At 34.8% G+C, this 17,840-nt stretch overlaps 1 protein-coding gene across 3 annotated transcripts in view; it reads left to right on the forward strand.

Moving 5' to 3' along the window:
• Zfand3 (zinc finger AN1-type containing 3) overlaps positions 1-17,840 on the forward strand; it is a 242,989-nt gene that overhangs the window by 156,903 nt on the left and 68,246 nt on the right. The window lies entirely within an intron of this gene.

Consider the following 17,840-nt stretch of genomic DNA (forward strand, 5'->3'; position numbering starts at 1 on the left):
CAGTTTGTTAAAGCTGTCAGGGTGAATGCTTTATAAGTCAAGGTGAGGTAATTAAAGTGATTGTCAAGTAGCAGTGATGACCATGTGAGATTAGATATGCCAAACCTTTCATATTTCTTCATCTGTGACCTACTTGGGAGAAGGAGAAAGAGGCAGCTGGGAATTACCTATCTTGCTATTCATAGCAGCCACAATTTTATGTGTCGGTCCTTCTTGGCTTCCCCTGCAGATGTATGGAAAAGTGTAGGGTATAGGAGTTGCTATCAGTACTGCATAATCTTTAATATTTAGTAGGTATAGATCTTTGCTATCGTGTTGATCTGGAAATGCTGTACTTTCGTTGGAGTTTGTTGGAAGTTTTAAATTTTTTTCCCTTAATAATCAAGAGAATGAGTATTGCTTAAATCTACTTTCAACCTCTGTTAAATGAATATAACATCAGAAAGTGGGTGAGTTTGATATATTTCATTTTGAAAAGACTGAACAGCTGTTGACAAAATTGAGTAAAGTAGAGAATTCTGGGACAGATTTTTAACCAAAAGAGTTTTGTAAAGCAACTGACTAAAGGTCAAATAAAGCAGTTACCTAAAAGTTCTAAGTGCTACTTCTCTGTCAGAGCACACATACCTCTCCTTCACAGTGTTTGACTGTAGAAGAGTACACAGAACATTGGCTGTTAGAAATCTTTCAAAATAGTGTAAGCAAAATTCAAATAGTAACTTTTTCACAGCAGTTAGGTGCTATTATAATGCTGACAGCTAACATTAAGTGATTACCAAGTACTAGGTACTGTTCTGAGTATGTTACAGGTGTTAGAGTACTTCATTTCAATAATTACTCTGTAAAGTAGGTACTTTTATTATACCCATCTCACAGATGTGGAAACAGGCGCTGTGTAATTCAGTACCTTGCTAACTATCACAGAGCAGTCTAGCTCTACTGACCTATCACCACAGCATAGCTGCCTGTCTCTAGAGTGCTTTATAGTCTAAAGAACATTGCATACAATTGTTGGCTCTATGGAGGAAGGGGGTGTTAGATACTGAAAAAACAATAAAATTCTTCTTTCTACTTTTGCTACTACCTATTTATTGTTCTTTCCAGGTTTTTCTTAAGGGAGGTAAAATGTGATTTGAATGTCTCTTTTTATTTTGTTTATAATTGACATAATAACCGTACATACTCAGAAGTTACAGTGTGATGTTTCAATATATGTATACAAAATATAATGATCAGATCAGGGTAATTGGCATATCTGTCACCCCAAACATTTACCATTTTTGTGTTTTGGGAACATTCAAAACCCCAAAGCTGTTTTGAAATATATAATTAATTGTTGTCAACCATAGATAGCCTACTATACTATAGGAGTCCTAATTGCACCCTGTACCTGTTAACCATCTACTCTTCATCCCTACCTCCCTGTCACACTTTTCTCAGTCTCTGTTGACCACTATGCTCTTCTCTACTTTTGTAAGACCAACTTTCTTAAACTTCCATGTATGTATAAGTGAGAGTGTGGTATTTATCTTTTTGTACTTGATTTACTTCATTTAATATAATGTCCTCCAGTCTCATCCATATTGCTACAAATGGCAGGACTTTCTTTTTCTTATTTATAGCTAAATAATATTCCATTATGTATATGTACCACATTTTCTTTATGCATTTATCCATTGATAAACACCTACGTTGATCCATACCTTGGCTTTTATAAATAATGCTTCAATAAACAGAGAAGTGCATGTTTATCTTCAGCATACCAATTTTCTTCCTTTGGAGATATATACAATAGTACTGAAATTACTAGATTAGATGTTCTAGTTCTTATTTATGGAGAAACCTCCATACTCTTTTCCACAATGGTTGTAGCAGTCGCATTCTCACAGTGTATGAGAGTTCGCCTTTCTCCAATCCATGTCAGCATTTGCCATTTTTTGTCATTTTGATAATGGCCTTTCTGAGATAATATGATCTCATTATTTTGATTTACATTTCCCTGATGATTAGTAATGTTGAGTAGTTTTTCATAAACTTGTTTGGCCGTTTATTTGTCATTTCTTGAAATTTTTCCCTTTTAAATTGGATTATTTGGGGAGTTTTGCTGTTGAATCCTTTATTTTTCTGGATATTAATCTCTTGTTAAGTTAATATTCAGCACATATTTTCTCCCATTTATTGGTTGTCTCTTAACTATATTGTTTCCTTTGCTATGCAGAAGTTTCTTAATATGACAAATTCCATTTGTCAATTTTTGCTTTTGTCACCTATCTTTCTGGGGATTGTATCCAAAAAAAAATCTTTCCCAGACCAATATCCCAAAGTGCTTCCAGTATGTTTTCTTATAGTAGTTTCATAGTTTTGGCTCTTACATATAAGTCTTCGAACCATTTTTGTATAGAGTAGGAGATAGGGGGTCTAGTTTCATTCCATTGCACAATCCCTTTTTCCCACTATCATTTTTGAAGAAAGTTACCTTTCTCCAGTGCATATGTTCTTGCCACATTTGTTGAAAATCAGTTGGCTCTAGTTGCATGGATTTCTTTTTTGGATTCTCTATTCTATTCCATTGGTCCCTGTGTCTGTGCCAATACCATGGTCTTATGGTTACTATAGCTTTGTAATATGCTTTCAAGTTAGGTATCATGATACCTTCAACTTTGTTCTTTTTGTTCAGGTTTGCTTTGGCTTAGGGTCTTTTATAAATTCCATATGAATTTTAGGGTTGTACTTTCTATTTTTGTGAAGATACTTTCCCTGTTGAAATAAAAGGAATCACTGAATCTGTAGATTGTTTTGAGTTGTATGGAAATTTTCATAGTACTAGTTCGTCCAGTCCACGAATGGGATATCCGTGTGTGTGTGTGTGTGTGTGTGAGTGAGAGAGAGAGAGAGAGATAGAGAGAGAGAGAGAGAGACACCAACCAACCATATAGCCACCCACTGTTAAATCTCTTTCATCATTATTTGTAGATTTTATTATAGAGATCATTTATTTCCTTACTTAAATTTATTCCCAGCATGTTTTTTGTAGCTATTGAACAGGATTGCTTTTTTGATTTCTTTCTCAGCTATTTTGTTATTGGAGTGAAAGAGTTTTATGGTGGCATCTTTAGGTTTTTATGTATGTAAGATTGTGTCATCTACAAACAAAGATAATTTTATATCCTCCTTTCCAATTGAGATGCCCTTTATTTCTTTCCCTTGCCTAATTGCTATGGTTAGCTATGCTGAATAATAATGGGAGGTGGGCATCCATGTCTTATTCTACACCTTAGAGGAAATGTTTTTGATTTTTTTCCCCATTTAGTATCATGTTAGCTGTTTTTTTTTTTTCATATGTGACCTTAATCATAGAGAGTTATTTTCCTGAAGACATTTTGTTTGTTTGTTTTGTTTTAGTACTGAAGATTGAACCCAGGAGTGCTTTACCATTGAGCTACATCTCTAGTCATTTTATTTTTAAGTTTGAGACAGGATCTTACTGAGTTGCTTAGACTGACCTCAAACTTGTGATCCTCCTGCTTCAGTCTCCAAAGTTGTTGGGATTATATGTGTGCAACACTGTACTTGGCTAATGATGTTGAATTTTATAGAATACTTTTTGCCTACCAAGAGGATGCTGATTCCATTGAATTGTTTGTATTCCCTTACATCTCATCAAGCCTTCCTCAAGATCATTATTTTAAATTTCTTTTCATAAAGGCATTTCATAAAGTTCCTTTTCTTTGGTGTCTGTTACTGAAGAATTATTGTGTCTCCATGTGTGTGCTGTGTTTCATTGCTTGTCATGTTTTTTGTGCTATGTGTTAATATCTGAGCATCTCATCAAACAGTTACCTTTTCCCATTTTATGGTGATTTGGGGGGGATGGGAGAGTAGAAAGAGATTTCTTCCTGTGGATGGATGCTAGGGTGTTCATTGAGTAGAGTGTGTTAGCTTTGTTTCTTAGCAGAATCCAGAATCTGTTATCAGTGAAGTTTCTTCAGCTATAATCCTTATCAGAGATGTTTGCTGTTCTATCGTAACTTAAGCCACTAGTACTTGTGACTGCAGTGTGTGATACAGTCACTCTGGTGAAGGCTGTCAGGCTAGGCTCAGACATTATGGGCTGGCTGACTGTGTAGAAGGCTTTCTGATGGGTGGGGCTACTGCCTGGCTGGTTGATGAATCCAGCTTAGGTGACACTGCCGCTCAGTTAATTGTATCCCCAACACCTGGCCAGCTGTTCGATGACTGTTGGCACATATGGACTTCGTCATTCCACAGTCTGTATATTAGCTTCCTCTCTGTGCAAGTCCTCTTGTTCCTTAGGGCATGGGGTGCTGTATGGATCAGAAAGCCAAGGTCTTGACCTTTCTGCTGTGCCTAGATTAGATGCCTAGAGTAACCATGGCTGAGGTTCTGCAACCACACATGAGTATGGTAGAATGATGGCAGAATCTCAAAAATCAAGGTATGTTGTGTCTATTAGCATTCAGAATGGGATACACTCTAGCAGCTGGCCCAGTTTCAAAATGGCACAGAGTTGTAGTAACTTCGGTCACAGGGAATGGGGTGCTTCAATATGGGGTCCTATATTACAGCTAGGACATTATAGTCATTTGAATTCTTAACTCTCCATAAACTGTTTGATACCTTTGAAGGTGGTGAAAGATCTCCTGTGATTGCTGAAGTTTGCAGTAGTGATGGAATTATTGATGGTGGTGCAGTCTCCAGCTTATCTTTTCCTTCTAAGGAGAAGTCTGTCTTGGCTCTGAGCTGGTTGCAGAGCCATGGTGCCCTGCTCATGTCTCTGTAGTGCTACCTGGTTTTTTGTACTCAACAGGAATCCTGGCTTTACCTGGTTAATCTTCATTGTACTTCCTCACTCATTCTGGTTGGAATATAATTGTTTATTCTTTGTTGTTAACTCTCTTTGTGGGGACAACAAGCAGTAAGTAGCTCTTTGTTCAGCCATCTTGCTAATGTCATCTTTAGTTTTTTTCTTGATCCAACTTTTGTAGAAAGAAAGGATAATATCAAGGACTGGGGATATAGCTCAGTGTAGAGCATTCGCCTTTATGCCTCAGGTCTTGGGTTCAATCCCCAGCATTCGCACACACAGATTGGAAAGGATAATGTCAGGTTGTTAGAACACTGAAATCAGTTGTTATTTTGTTATTCTTAAGTAATAGGGAGATGATGGCCCATCTTAAATCAGTCTTAGTAGATTAGACTCAAAAGATGAGAAAATGTTTCCTTCATCAGTTCTGCAGATCAACTTTCTGTTGTCTTAAAGGCCTGGGCATCGCTACTTCTGGCCTGTTTGACAGCTTCACAGTGTGCGCATCCACCTGGGTTTGGGGTGTAGTCCTGTAAGCATAAGATGGAAGTATTGGAGGAGCCTTAGCTAGTCTGTTTCTTTTTAGGAGAGGAAGAGAGTTGGTAAACTGCCTGCTAGTAAAGAAGATATTATTGTCAAGAAATAGGCCTGTTTTCAGATATTCTTCATTCTGAGTTAGGATTTACCTTATAGAGAATATTCTTTTAAGCTCTAGAGGCACATATTTAGAATTAGGGCTGGGGATGTAGTTCAGTGGTAAAGCACTTCTTAGCATGTGAGAGATCCTGAGTTCAATCCCCAGCACTGGTAGAGGGCTTGCCTATCACTTAAGAAACACCAGGTTTGATCCTTAGCACCACATAAAAATAAATAAATAGAAAAATAAACTTAAAAAAAAGAATTAAATAGTTACCAACCCATTTATAAAATTATAGTTTGCAACAGGGCTTGTAAACTACAACATATGGACCACACCTAACCCATCACCTGTTCTTGTACCACCTGTATGCAAAGAATGATTTTCACATTTTTAAAATGGTTGAAGAAAACCAAAAGAATGGTATTTGGTAAAGTGTGGAAATTAATGAAGTTGTATTGGAACAGCACCGCTTGTTCATTTATATACTGTCTATGGCTGCTCCTGTGGACAACAGCAGAATCCATAGTTGCTGTAGAGATTCAGTGACCTTTTATAGAAGAAGGTTGCATACCCATTTTCAAAGCACTTTGACAAACATTATGTTCATGGGTTTTTTCTGACAGCGCTTAGCACAGGTAGGGCAGATAGTTCCCTTCCTAGTCCGCAAATGAGAAGAAGGTTTGAATGGTGATATACTTTGAGTTACACAGCAAGGCCAAAGACTAGGCCACAGCTCAAATCTGGACCTGTGTATTGTGTTTTTTTTTTTTTTTTTTTTTTAGGTTTACATAGACATAATATCTTTATTTTGTTTATTTATTTTTATGTGGTGCTGAGGTTCAAACCCAGCGTCTCCCAGGTGCGAGGCGAGTGCTCTACCACTGAGCCACAACCCCAGTCCCTGTGTTATGCTTTTTTCTCTCTTCTTTACTGCATCTACCCAAGAGATGCTTTTATGGTAACCTAAAGAAAATACACTTAAAAAGTAAAAACCATATTAACCAGAAAGATAGGGAAAATTTTTACTGATCAAAGTTTTATTTCCATATACTGTCTGGACTTTCTGTAATGTGATACTAATTTCCAAAATAGAAATTTAAAACATTTTTTACCTGTGGTTAAATTGATTTTTGTTGAGGGAGATTCTAATTGTTTCCTTGGAAACGGGTTTCTGGTGATACCTATTCCCCCCAGGGATTAGGGAGGGCTGGGGAGGAAAAAATGGTAGTGCCTTTTAGCAGATGTCCTTACTAGATTGCCTCTGAATCTGACAAAGCCATATCTTTCCTCTGAAAAATTCATGTCACTGCCACCAAGTGGCTAAACTTGTTTGTTTTTACTAACATTTCTCATAATCTCTAAATGAAATCAGTTTTCTCTTTTCCAGATTGTCTTCTTCCACAGGACAGATATTGGGTAAAATAGGCTGGCTTTTTTTTTCTAGTAAAGCATTTGGGAAATATTACCTATTAAAAATATTTTATGACTTCCTGCTGGACTGGTTTTAAGTGAAATATGGTGGGGAGATTTATTTACAGTTCTCTCTGTGTGTGCTTTTCTTTAATGAAGCTGAAAGCATCAGGCCATTTATCAGAGATAATTATACAACAGATGGAGCTTTTCTGATATATAATAGTCTCAAAGTAGAAGATTCTTTTCCATAATGAAGAATGCCCAAACTTTAAGTGTCTCTTTTGATTTTAATTTAAGGGATTTTTTTCCTTGTGCATTTATTTATTAATCCTGAAGCTGGTTCTGTAAAGCATGCTGCTGTTATTAGGACACTGTTCTAAAACAATTGATACTTTGTAGTATCATTTGATAATGTACTGTTACAGGCGATATTGAATTGAATGTCTGCAATTCACCAGGAATCAGTGTACAGAATCATTAACTTAATCCTCATCAAAATGCAGAAAGACTTGAGTAGGTAGCAGTGTTTTCTTATAGGTATTATTTTGTTTCATAATGTTTTCTGGGCAGAACTTGTTCAAGTACTTCAACTTGTGGTCATCTGTCCTCCAATTTGTGATGAAAATAAGAACCAAATTAAAGCAGAATCATGATTTTTAAAGTACTCATCTGCTGGCTTTTTTCTCTTTTTCTAAACTTTTAATCCTGCTTCTAAGTAAGAATGACTACATTCTTATCTTTTGAATTACAAAGATTTAGGTTTATATTGAATAGAAAGTGAAAATACTCTTTTAATGCCTCTACCCCCTCCACCATCAAGTACTCACTCTTTCCAGAAATAACCATGTTTATTCATTTTAGAAGGTATTTTTTTTTGTCACAGTTATATACTATGTAGGTTTTGCTTATTTTTATATAAATAAGAACATATAACACATAGTACTTTTAACTTGCCCTTTTACTTAATATTAAAATTTCTTTCTTCTGGTATGTTACTGGTCTTTTAATTGTGATTTGGGTACCTCATAGTTCATTAGAAAATACTTTTTTAATTTAGATATGTTTATCTTTTGTCTTCTAGGTTTGCATCTTTCTTAAGGCTTTCTGAATAATAGGGTTATAAAAAGATTTTTATGTTGTTCATACTTTTCATAGTTTATCTTTTTCTACATTTAGCCATTGAACCAGTCCACAATTTATTTTGTATATGATATGAGGTATAGGGATTTGTATGTAAGTATTTATTTTTGCAGATGGTTAACCAGTTATCCCAAAACCATTCATGTGAATAGTCTTGGTTTGAAATGCCATTAATATTATATAAGTATACATTGGTTTCTAGTCTCTCTGTTTTGTTCCATGGGTCTACTTTGTGTAATCTTAAAACTGGAATATAACTTTAGTGGTATGTATTAATATCTGATGGAATTTTAGTCCTCCTTAGTTTTTCTTTTCCTAAAATTTTGTTGGCTATTTTGTAATTTTCTTTTTAATGAATTTTATATTCAGCTTGTCAAGTTCTCTTTAAAAATTAGTTTGTTTTGAAAGGATTATATTGAATATGTAGATTTAAGAATAATTGACTTTTGTATAAAACTATTGGGACCTTCTAATATAGGAATATAGTTTATCTTCATTAAAACCTTCTTATATGTTCTTGAACAAAGAGTCATGTTCTGAAAATAGGACAGTTCTTGCTAGAATTTCTTCTTTGAGCTTTATAGTTTTGTTTTTCTTATTATTCACTCTAATGGAACTACATTAATTTTTCTAGCAGTATTTCACAAATAGAATGTTGGTTGTAGATATATATTTTTAAGGTTAAAGAAACCCCTCCCCGTTTTAAATTAGAGTTGGGTGTTGGAATTTTATAAAATGCTTTTTAAGCATCATTTGAGATTTTTCACATGGTTTTTATCCTTTAATATGTAATCTCTTAATTTTTAATGTACTTCTAGTGTTAAGCCATCTTTGCATTCTTTGAAATACTCTTTCAGTATACTATTGAACTCAATAGTAATTTTATTTGAAATGTTATCTTTTGTATAAGTCAGAGTTAATTTTGTGTGTATGTGTGGTTGCATGTGGACATGTTGTTCCCATCTAGTTTGGGTATTCCATTAGTCTCAGAGAAAACTTTTCATCTGTTTCTATATTCTCTCCTTTCCCTCTATCATTATTACATTGTTATAATTGCTCTATTTTATTATTACATATAAGCAACTTTTCTTCTTTAATTTTTTTGAGATTAAGTAATTTACTCTAAATTGCACAGCTAAGCTACTAAGTGGCATAGCCAATTTTGGTTAAGCGTTCTCTCTTAACCCTTACAGTCTTGGATTGACAGGTTATTCTCTGGGTTATGCTCTCATCTTAAGATGTTCTGAAAAGGTTACTGGTCTTAGGTTTGTCCCTAATGACCTGGGTTATCTCAAGCAAGTCACTTCCTTGAGTGATGTTTTCTTCTCAGTAACATCTGGATGTTTTCTTCTCAGTAACATCAGGGCTTGGATAAGATGATATATAAAGTCCTTGCTCATTTGTGGCTTCTGTTCTTAAATTCTGATGCTATGTAGTATGTCTGTTCATAAGTTTTAAATTTTATACTGGTCTGAGTAGCATGATAAAATCTTGTGTCATCCTGCTCCTTCATGCCCAGGTTGTCAGACATCCCTTTGTCTACCTTATCCATGCTGTGTATATGCTACTTGCACCTTGGCTACCAGTGGCTAAGTTGTCAGACCCACTGTTGGAGAATCACAATGCTTATGTTTAACCCTTATTTTACTTAATAATGGCCCCAAAATGCAAGAGTAGTAATGTTGTACTTTTATTATGACCATAATCTCCATACTGTTCTTGCTTCTAATAGACTCAGTAAATACTTAAGGATTTAAATATTTAGGAAACTTTTATTTTTAATTTTTCTTTACCTTTTAAAGCCTACTTTTATGTGTTTGATACATTAAAAAAAAAAAAAAAGCTTCTCATTGCTTTCTACCATTCGGAATAGAAATAAACAATTCAAAAGCCAGGGTCACTATCACATTTGGAGATTTGAGTGGTGACAATTCATCTCAGACTTTGGAACATTGGAAATTAGTGTCTGTCTCTCTCTGCCCATCTGTCCCCCTCTCACTTCTTCTCTCCCCCTACCTCTCTTAGAAAAATGGCACCCTGCCTATTGTGAAATAAGTCTTTTTGTTCATGGCTATTTCTTCTATCATCTGAATTTCCTCTTTCAAGATTCTTCTTTGCAAGAGAGAAGACTAGCAAACTTTAATTTTCATTTTCTAAGGTCCCTTAAGAAGTCTGCAAATCTGAAAGGTTAGTTTCCCATAAAGATTTCCTCAGGCACCTGTAAGATTATACAGATATTGATATTTAGACTAGGTTTTGAGTAACATCATCACTGCACACACACACCCTCGCACATATTGATTTTTTTAAAATGTTTTTATTAAATTAAATGCTCTATGTTTTTCTCTAAAAATAAAGGTCACAGTGAATAATCACACTTCACGCAGCTTCGACTTTTCTAGTTGTCATATTGTTTTTATATTTTGTGTAGGTACAGAGAATGGGTGACACTATTCTGATTTTAAGCTTTATTTATGACAAAAAGTTTGGCTGAAAAAAAAAACTTATTATACTAGGAAAATCTATTTGAATGTGTTAAATGTAGTCATTTTAACCTTACATATATTTTGTGTTTGTGAAATTCTCTCTGAAATCGAGGGTTGCCAGTACCAAAAAATGACTGTGTAACTTTGCATTTTATGTTCATGTCTTCTGTTACTTCATAAGCCATCTCACTTCTTAATCTATCAAAAAGATAATTAAATCAGATTTAATAAAGACAACAGGATGCCAGTTAAGTAAGCAGTTTTTAAAATTCTGAAATATCAGTATAACCCCCTCACTACATAATTCATACTATGACATTTTCAAGTACTAGTGGCAAAGAGAGGTCCTGTTTAGTATGCTCTTCAATGATCACTTCTGTCTATAAAGCAAGAAGGTTGACTATCAGTACCTTTTATTCACTGTCACTCTGAATACACTGCCAATAGTGGTACTGTGGGAGGAACTCAGCAAAGAGACAGAGAAGGAGGACACCTGTTTCCTAAATTCCTTTTTAAAGTCCATTGGGTAGTACCTGTGGCCTGAATTGATGGCTTATTTTCATTCTTCCTGAAGCCCCCTGTGAAGAACATGCACAAGTTACTTCCTTTTCTGAGGAAGGCATTCCGGCCATCTTTCAGTTCTTGATGCAACCCAGCATTTATAGAACACTTTTGTTAGCTGAACTATTAAAAAAAAAACAAAACACAGAAACGAAAGAAAAAAGGTTCTTCCAAAGCCAAGAGGTATCTCCATTAATGTTATGAAAAGCATGCTTGTGTTGATGATAAAATGCAAATTTAGGAATCTGAGTTAGGCCTTATTTAAGCCTGTAAATAGTCAAAACTGAAGCCTAAATTAGAGAGGTGACAGCCCCTAATTTCATATCCATATTAAATATGCTTTGTCACAAGAGATAATATGGTGTCTAAAATTAGAACTGATTCTATTAGCCAGGTGAGAGATATTTTAGCCTCCCAAAAATGAATTCTGGTTTTTACTTCCAGGATGATAATGTCTTAGAAGCTCACTGTTAATTGTTGTTGGGCTTTGTCACATTATCACATCTGAAAAACTGATATTGAGTAAATTCACCTACTTTTTACTTTTCCTACGTAAGTAGCAGGAATAGAATGTCCTGGTTCAAAATTATGACTGTAAAGTTTATTCCACTCACATGCCTTTATTTTCTTAAATGTTAACTTTTTTTTTTTTTTTGAGAATGGGCAAATTTATTATTATTATTTGCATTCAACACATCATTTGCAGGACTAGAGTAAGCCATTTGGCATGTAAGGCGTAGGGAGAAATTGAAAAATACATTAATCTTTAGATTCATTGATCTGCTCTGTTCTCAGAGTGTAGCCTGAGCATCTTAGACAGTTCCCAAGACCCACTCAGGGGTCTTGAAGTCTTTCCTTTGCCAACTATTTATCTGTAGAAGGGCAGGTTTCCTTCAGATGCTTCATATAAATATTGCAATAGATTGCATGCAGATCAGATTTAAAATTTAAGTGTCTGTCTTTAAGCCAGTTTACTTTGTTTTTTAAAATTGTAATTATGTTTTATAAAAATGATTTTTTTTTTTGTTGAAACATAATTTTCTTTGTTAATTTGAAATGAAAACATTTTTAAATTTTGTCATTAAAATTTCAGATAGGGTAAATCTAAATAAATATGTAACATACATAAAGAAAAGTTTAAAATTTTTAAAGGTAAAAAGTTTATCTCAAGACCAAAACTTTTGTGAACTGCTTTGCTAAATTAACATATACATATTATGGAAATCAACTTTTTTATTTAATAATTGTGCTTCCCTTCTGAATACCTAGTTATATCCAGTAATTGCTTTTGTCTTGGATTATCGTCACTTAATAGTGAAAAACATATTTTGAACAATTACTGTACTAGATCACTAGCGTGAGTGAAACTGTCTCTGCCCTTGAGGCTCATTTTATTAATGCATGCTGTTTCTTGGTCAGGAGAAAGCCTTTCTTCTAAAACATCTCCAGGTCTAACCAGGGAGATCTACCTCGACCCTAAGAGCCTGTCAGTATTGGGCACATGCAAAGCACTCCTGATTTAGGTTTGCTCTTAGCACTGTTGCATGAGGAAGATAGTGTAGGAGAATTTTAACTTTATTTCTATTGAGCAGATAGGCTAATAATTATGCATATACACCCCTAATATTTGCAGATGACCAGCATACAGTTATTCAGGGGAATTAGGGTGGACTGGTAATGAAATTTTGTTGAGAAACCCTTTTCAAGCAAAATAGATAAGCTACCAATAGCAAGTTCTGACCCACTTTGAAAATCCCTTTCTCATAAATCCCTAATTTAGGTCTAAATAGTGTGAGATCATGCATTGGGTTAGGATTAGAACTTCTGACAGGGAGATTAACACTTAAATTCTGTAACAAGCTTAATAAATGGTTTAATTTGGAAGTTTCATTAGAAGAAATGGGAGGGCTAGTCTCTGTGCTGATTTCCTGTAAACTTAGATTCTGCTCATTATATCTTTATATATCCTTATTTTTAATCAATGGAGCTTTTCAAACTTAATTATATAGACAGATTAGATGTGTCCTTTCTGATTAAAACAGTTTGTGAATTGCAGGTTTAGGGTGAGGTTGGAGGGTGGGGTTTTCTTTTTCTTTCTTTCTTTTTTTTTTTTTTTAAGTTGTAGATAGACACAATATCTTCATTATTTATTTATTTATTTATTTATTTATTTATTTATTTTTATTTGGTGCTGAGAATTGAACCCAGGGCCTCATGCATGTGAGGCATGCACTCTACCACTGAGCCACAACCCCAGCCTTGGGTTTTCTTTTCTAAAGAGGTGACTTATTTTCTTGTGTGTTCTCATCTGTCCCTGATACTCATTTGTTGCCATCAATTCTTAACTATTTTAAATCTTCACATATATGTTGAAGATTTTTAAAGAAGAACAATTTCATTGCTGAAGAAATATAGATTGAATATTTGAAATATAGATTTGAATATTTTTAACTAAGTTTGTATTCTTTTTTAAAAAATATTTATTTTGGGGGCTGGGGGTGTGGCTCAAGCGGTAGCACGCCCGCCTGGCATGCGTGCGGCCCGGGTTCGATCCTCAGCACCACATACAAACAAAGATGTTGTGTCCGCCGAAAACTAAAAAATAAATATTAAAAAAATATATTTATTTTTTAGTTTTAGGTGGTCACAGTATATTTATTTTATTTTTATGTGGTGTTGAGGATCGAACCCAGCGCCCTGTGCATGCCAGGCAGGCACACTACCACTTGAGCCACATCCCCAGGCCTAAGTTTGTATTCTTAACATGGTCACATTAGGAGATGGCAGAGTTTATATCTCCAGTAGAAAAGTGGGGTTTTTTTTTGTCCCCATCCCTTCTCCTCCCCTCCAAGAAACTCTCCATAAGATGTTCTGAGAAGGGGGAAAATTGTAGCTCTTGGTAAAACCACAGGTTTGGAAAAGATGCCACAAAGGTAAACAATGTATGGATTATAAAAGAGTGAAATTGACAAGCTGGTTAAAAAAGGATGATGCATTCCTAATTAGCCTATAGTGCCTTTCCTTGGAAATTAATTAGATACTGTTATGTAAATGTCATGTTAATTAAGCAAGAAAATTGAAGTGTTATAAATCTGCAAAAGGAATGGCTATTTTTGTGTATTAATGTTTTGCGGTTACCATGAAAGGGCTGCTAGTAGAATATTTGTTTGATTATTGAGCTTCTGGCTATTTTTAGCTGACTCCTTGACAGTCCATTTTTCCTAATTGATGTGTTTTAGCACATAGTTTAACTGCAACCAATGAGGGCTAGTGGAAACAGAAGCCCAAAATAACCAATCATCACAGCTGTTTTTACAAAACTTTTCAGAATAGATTGTTGATCTCTATTTAAGGAGATTGTTGATCTCTGTTTAAGGTTAAGGAGAAATGCTCTTGTTCTCTATTTACTCAGCCTTGGATAAATGCAGGTATCCTCCAAATCAGTATTCTCCACTTCCTTCTTGAATCACTATTTTCTGGTAACCTTTGGGATTGACTACTACATGGATAGCTCAGTTTTTTGTTTTGTTTTGATTATTTTGTGGAGGAGGCTGTTTGCTTTTGATATGTTTGATAACTATGGAAGGCTGAAAAAATTTATTCTACTATTTCATTTAGAAATATGAGTATTGATAGTTAATGGGAGACCTTTATATGGCCCTGTTTTGCTGATTACAGTGAAGTGAATGTGCAAATTTGACCCAGGTCTTCAACTTTAGAGGGCTGAAATCAGTACTTTCCCCAGGAAAATTCACTGCCCTATTGGAATGCTGTGTTTCTACTTATTGGGAATACAGCTGAAGAATATCATTTCATGTGAAATTGCAAATGCAATATATGTATTTAAAACAAGATAGAAACATCCCTAAAAGAAAAGTTATTCAGACTTCTCTTGTCATAAATCACAAGCTACCTGCAGACATTATTCACTTGCATATTCTAAACTACATTGTTGAAACTTGACATTTAAAAAAAAAGTCCTCTGAATGTAATATCAAAGGCAAAATTCTAGAGTTTTATTAAATATCTTCAGACAATGAAGAAGCTTGAAAAAGCTTCTTTAATTTAGTTTTATCCCCCCAATTTTTTTTTAAAACACTAATAATAATTGACTAAAAGTTAGTTCAAGTTGGTAATCTTGATATTAACTACTTTGGAGATCCCAGAGATTCTGCCATGATTAAGCAAGGAACCTCATGATTTGAAAAAACATAAACAAAACATTTTAAAAACCCCACTTATTTTTCTAAACCCAGTTGCCACTAATGTAGGCTAGAAAATAGAGAATTGATAGCCAGGCACTGGTGGCATATGCCTATAATCTCCTCCTCTTGGGACGCTGAGACAGAAGAATCTCAAGTTCAAGGCCAGCCAGGGCAACTTAATGAGACTCTGTCTCAAAATTTAAAAACATAAAGGGCTGGGATGTAATTAAGTAGTGGAGGGCCCCTTGGTACAATCCCCAGTAATCCAACCCCTCCAGTCATAAAAAGTGACTCCATTTTATGATGCAGACTTCATCTTGTGCCATGATGACCACTCTGTGAACTTGCTAACATGCCAAAAGAAAATTATTTGCCAAGCATGAATATTCTGAAGAGTATATAAACTGAATTCTTTCCTAGAACAATGATATGGTCTGTATAGAAGACCAATGAACTTCCTTTTTACCCTTAAAAGGATACTCTAAACTCCTCTAATGGGACACATTCTAGCCTCTACTGGAATCTCAGCTCCCCTGAATTGCAGTCCTAAAATAAATGCCTTTTAGGCTTCATAGATTGAGCCTCTTTGGATGACATAGATAATGGTTTGAATTGCTCTGTGTTAAGAAATATATTTATTTTCCCAGCCTGAGTTCCACCAAACATACTTTCCCCTTCCATCTCACTTCCCATTCACCTAGAGAACCTATAGTCATGAAGAGATTTCCGTATCTTGTTCTTCTTAACTAGCTGTGTTCAGTCCTGCTGCTTGGAAAGAAGACAGCTAGCTAAAAATGGGAGTAGAGTTTACAGTGACTTATGTGGACATATGCCAGGCCCTCAGGCATTGGAAAGGCCAGAAAGGAAAAAGTCAAAGCCTTTTTTTTTTTAATGGAGCAGAGGCCCTCACTTTGACCTTGACCATCAGCTATCGGAACTATTTTGTTTATTGTAACCACATGGTAACCATGTTATGTTTTTCTTGTTGTGGATAGAAACTTAAAAAGGTTTCCCTTGAGTTGCCCATGATTTCCTGCATGCATTTTAAGAGTTGATTTGGAATTAATTTTGTAAGGTTAGATACTGTCATCTCCTGGGGTTGCTCCTTTTATTTGAGAGTATAGGAGTTTGGGATGACAGCACAATTAGTGTAGGATATATGTGAGGTGCTCACGTGCCTCTGCTCTGGTTTTAAAGTGCTTCATAGGTTATAGTCTGCCAAACCAAACTTAATTCCAAGCTCTCTTTATAATATTGCCCAATTATCAAAGCTGGAATATATTATCACTGCCAGTTACTCTTGCTGTCAATTTGTCTTGGCTCAACTCTGGTTCTATTTGTACTTTACTGTAATGTAGTGAATACATTGGATTGGGTTGTTAGTTTAACAAGCTCTCTAGAGAACACTCTCATGATGATTCATGTTGAGATATGCTTGGTAGCCATAAAGTTATTTGCATATTTGCCAAAACCTACAGAAAGTCATTCACTAGAGTCTTTTTTTAAAGGATAAACTCTCAGTCTACAAATGAAGTGAAGATTCTCTTATTTGATAATTATCTAAGACATTTGTAAATATGAAATGTTACACAGCTAAATTTCTTTAGGTGTTTTGATGACTTCCCTTCTTTTGTAATTTTACCGGATGAATTATCTTATACCTTTTAAAATAAAGTACTCTGATAGTTATGCTGTCATTGGCTTTTGTGCTTTGTGCAGCTTTATGTTGTGGTAACCCAGTGATCGTGGCCAGATAGTGAGCTTATGTGTGAAGAAATTGTTATCAGATGCTAGAACTAACTGGGCTGTTAATATTTTAGTGTTCAGCTGGTTTAGAAATATGCACTAATGGCCTCCTATGCTCATTCTTCCCTATTGCATCAAAATTTCCAGACCCGAGACCTGGGAATCTATATTTTTGTAGATGTAGAAAATGTTCTAATATTTTTATATCGGTCTTAACCTGTGCATGTTTATGTTAAAATCCCTCAGGACATACATTTAGGATTTGGGTAATTTATTCTAATATAGGTTGAGTATTCCTAATCCAAAATGTTTCAAAATCAAAAAGGTTTTGAGCCCCAACATGATACCACAAATAGAAAATTCCATGCCTGCACACACGTCATGGATCACAGTCAAAAGAAAGGCCCAACAAAAATATTGTGTAAAATTACTTTCAAACTTATATATAAAGGGTATACAGTGTACTGGTCCTAAGTTTTTTGGATATATAGGAAATATAGGATACCTATATTTTATTCTTCTCGTGTTATACCCCCATTAAAAAGTTCTTTAAAAATGTGCTTTACTTTCCTGATTAAGTCAAACAGCTGGTGGTTGTCACTTAATGAACATTGTTAAGCACCTACTGTCTACATAGTCATGATCCATGACCAGATAACAATAAGTCTTAATTCTTGGGAACATAAAATGTGATGGAAAAGAAAGTGATGATATGTAATATAAAGTTTTAGAGTTTATAAATGTAGTAGATAATCCATTAACTCTCTGACTTACTGGCAATTCTATTATCCCCCCTCCTTTTTTTTTTTTTTTTTTTTTTTTTT

This window comes from Marmota marmota, unplaced genomic scaffold (genome assembly GCF_001458135.2).
Source record: "Marmota marmota marmota unplaced genomic scaffold, marMar, whole genome shotgun sequence".
Classification (NCBI taxonomy): domain Eukaryota; kingdom Metazoa; phylum Chordata; class Mammalia; order Rodentia; family Sciuridae; genus Marmota; species Marmota marmota.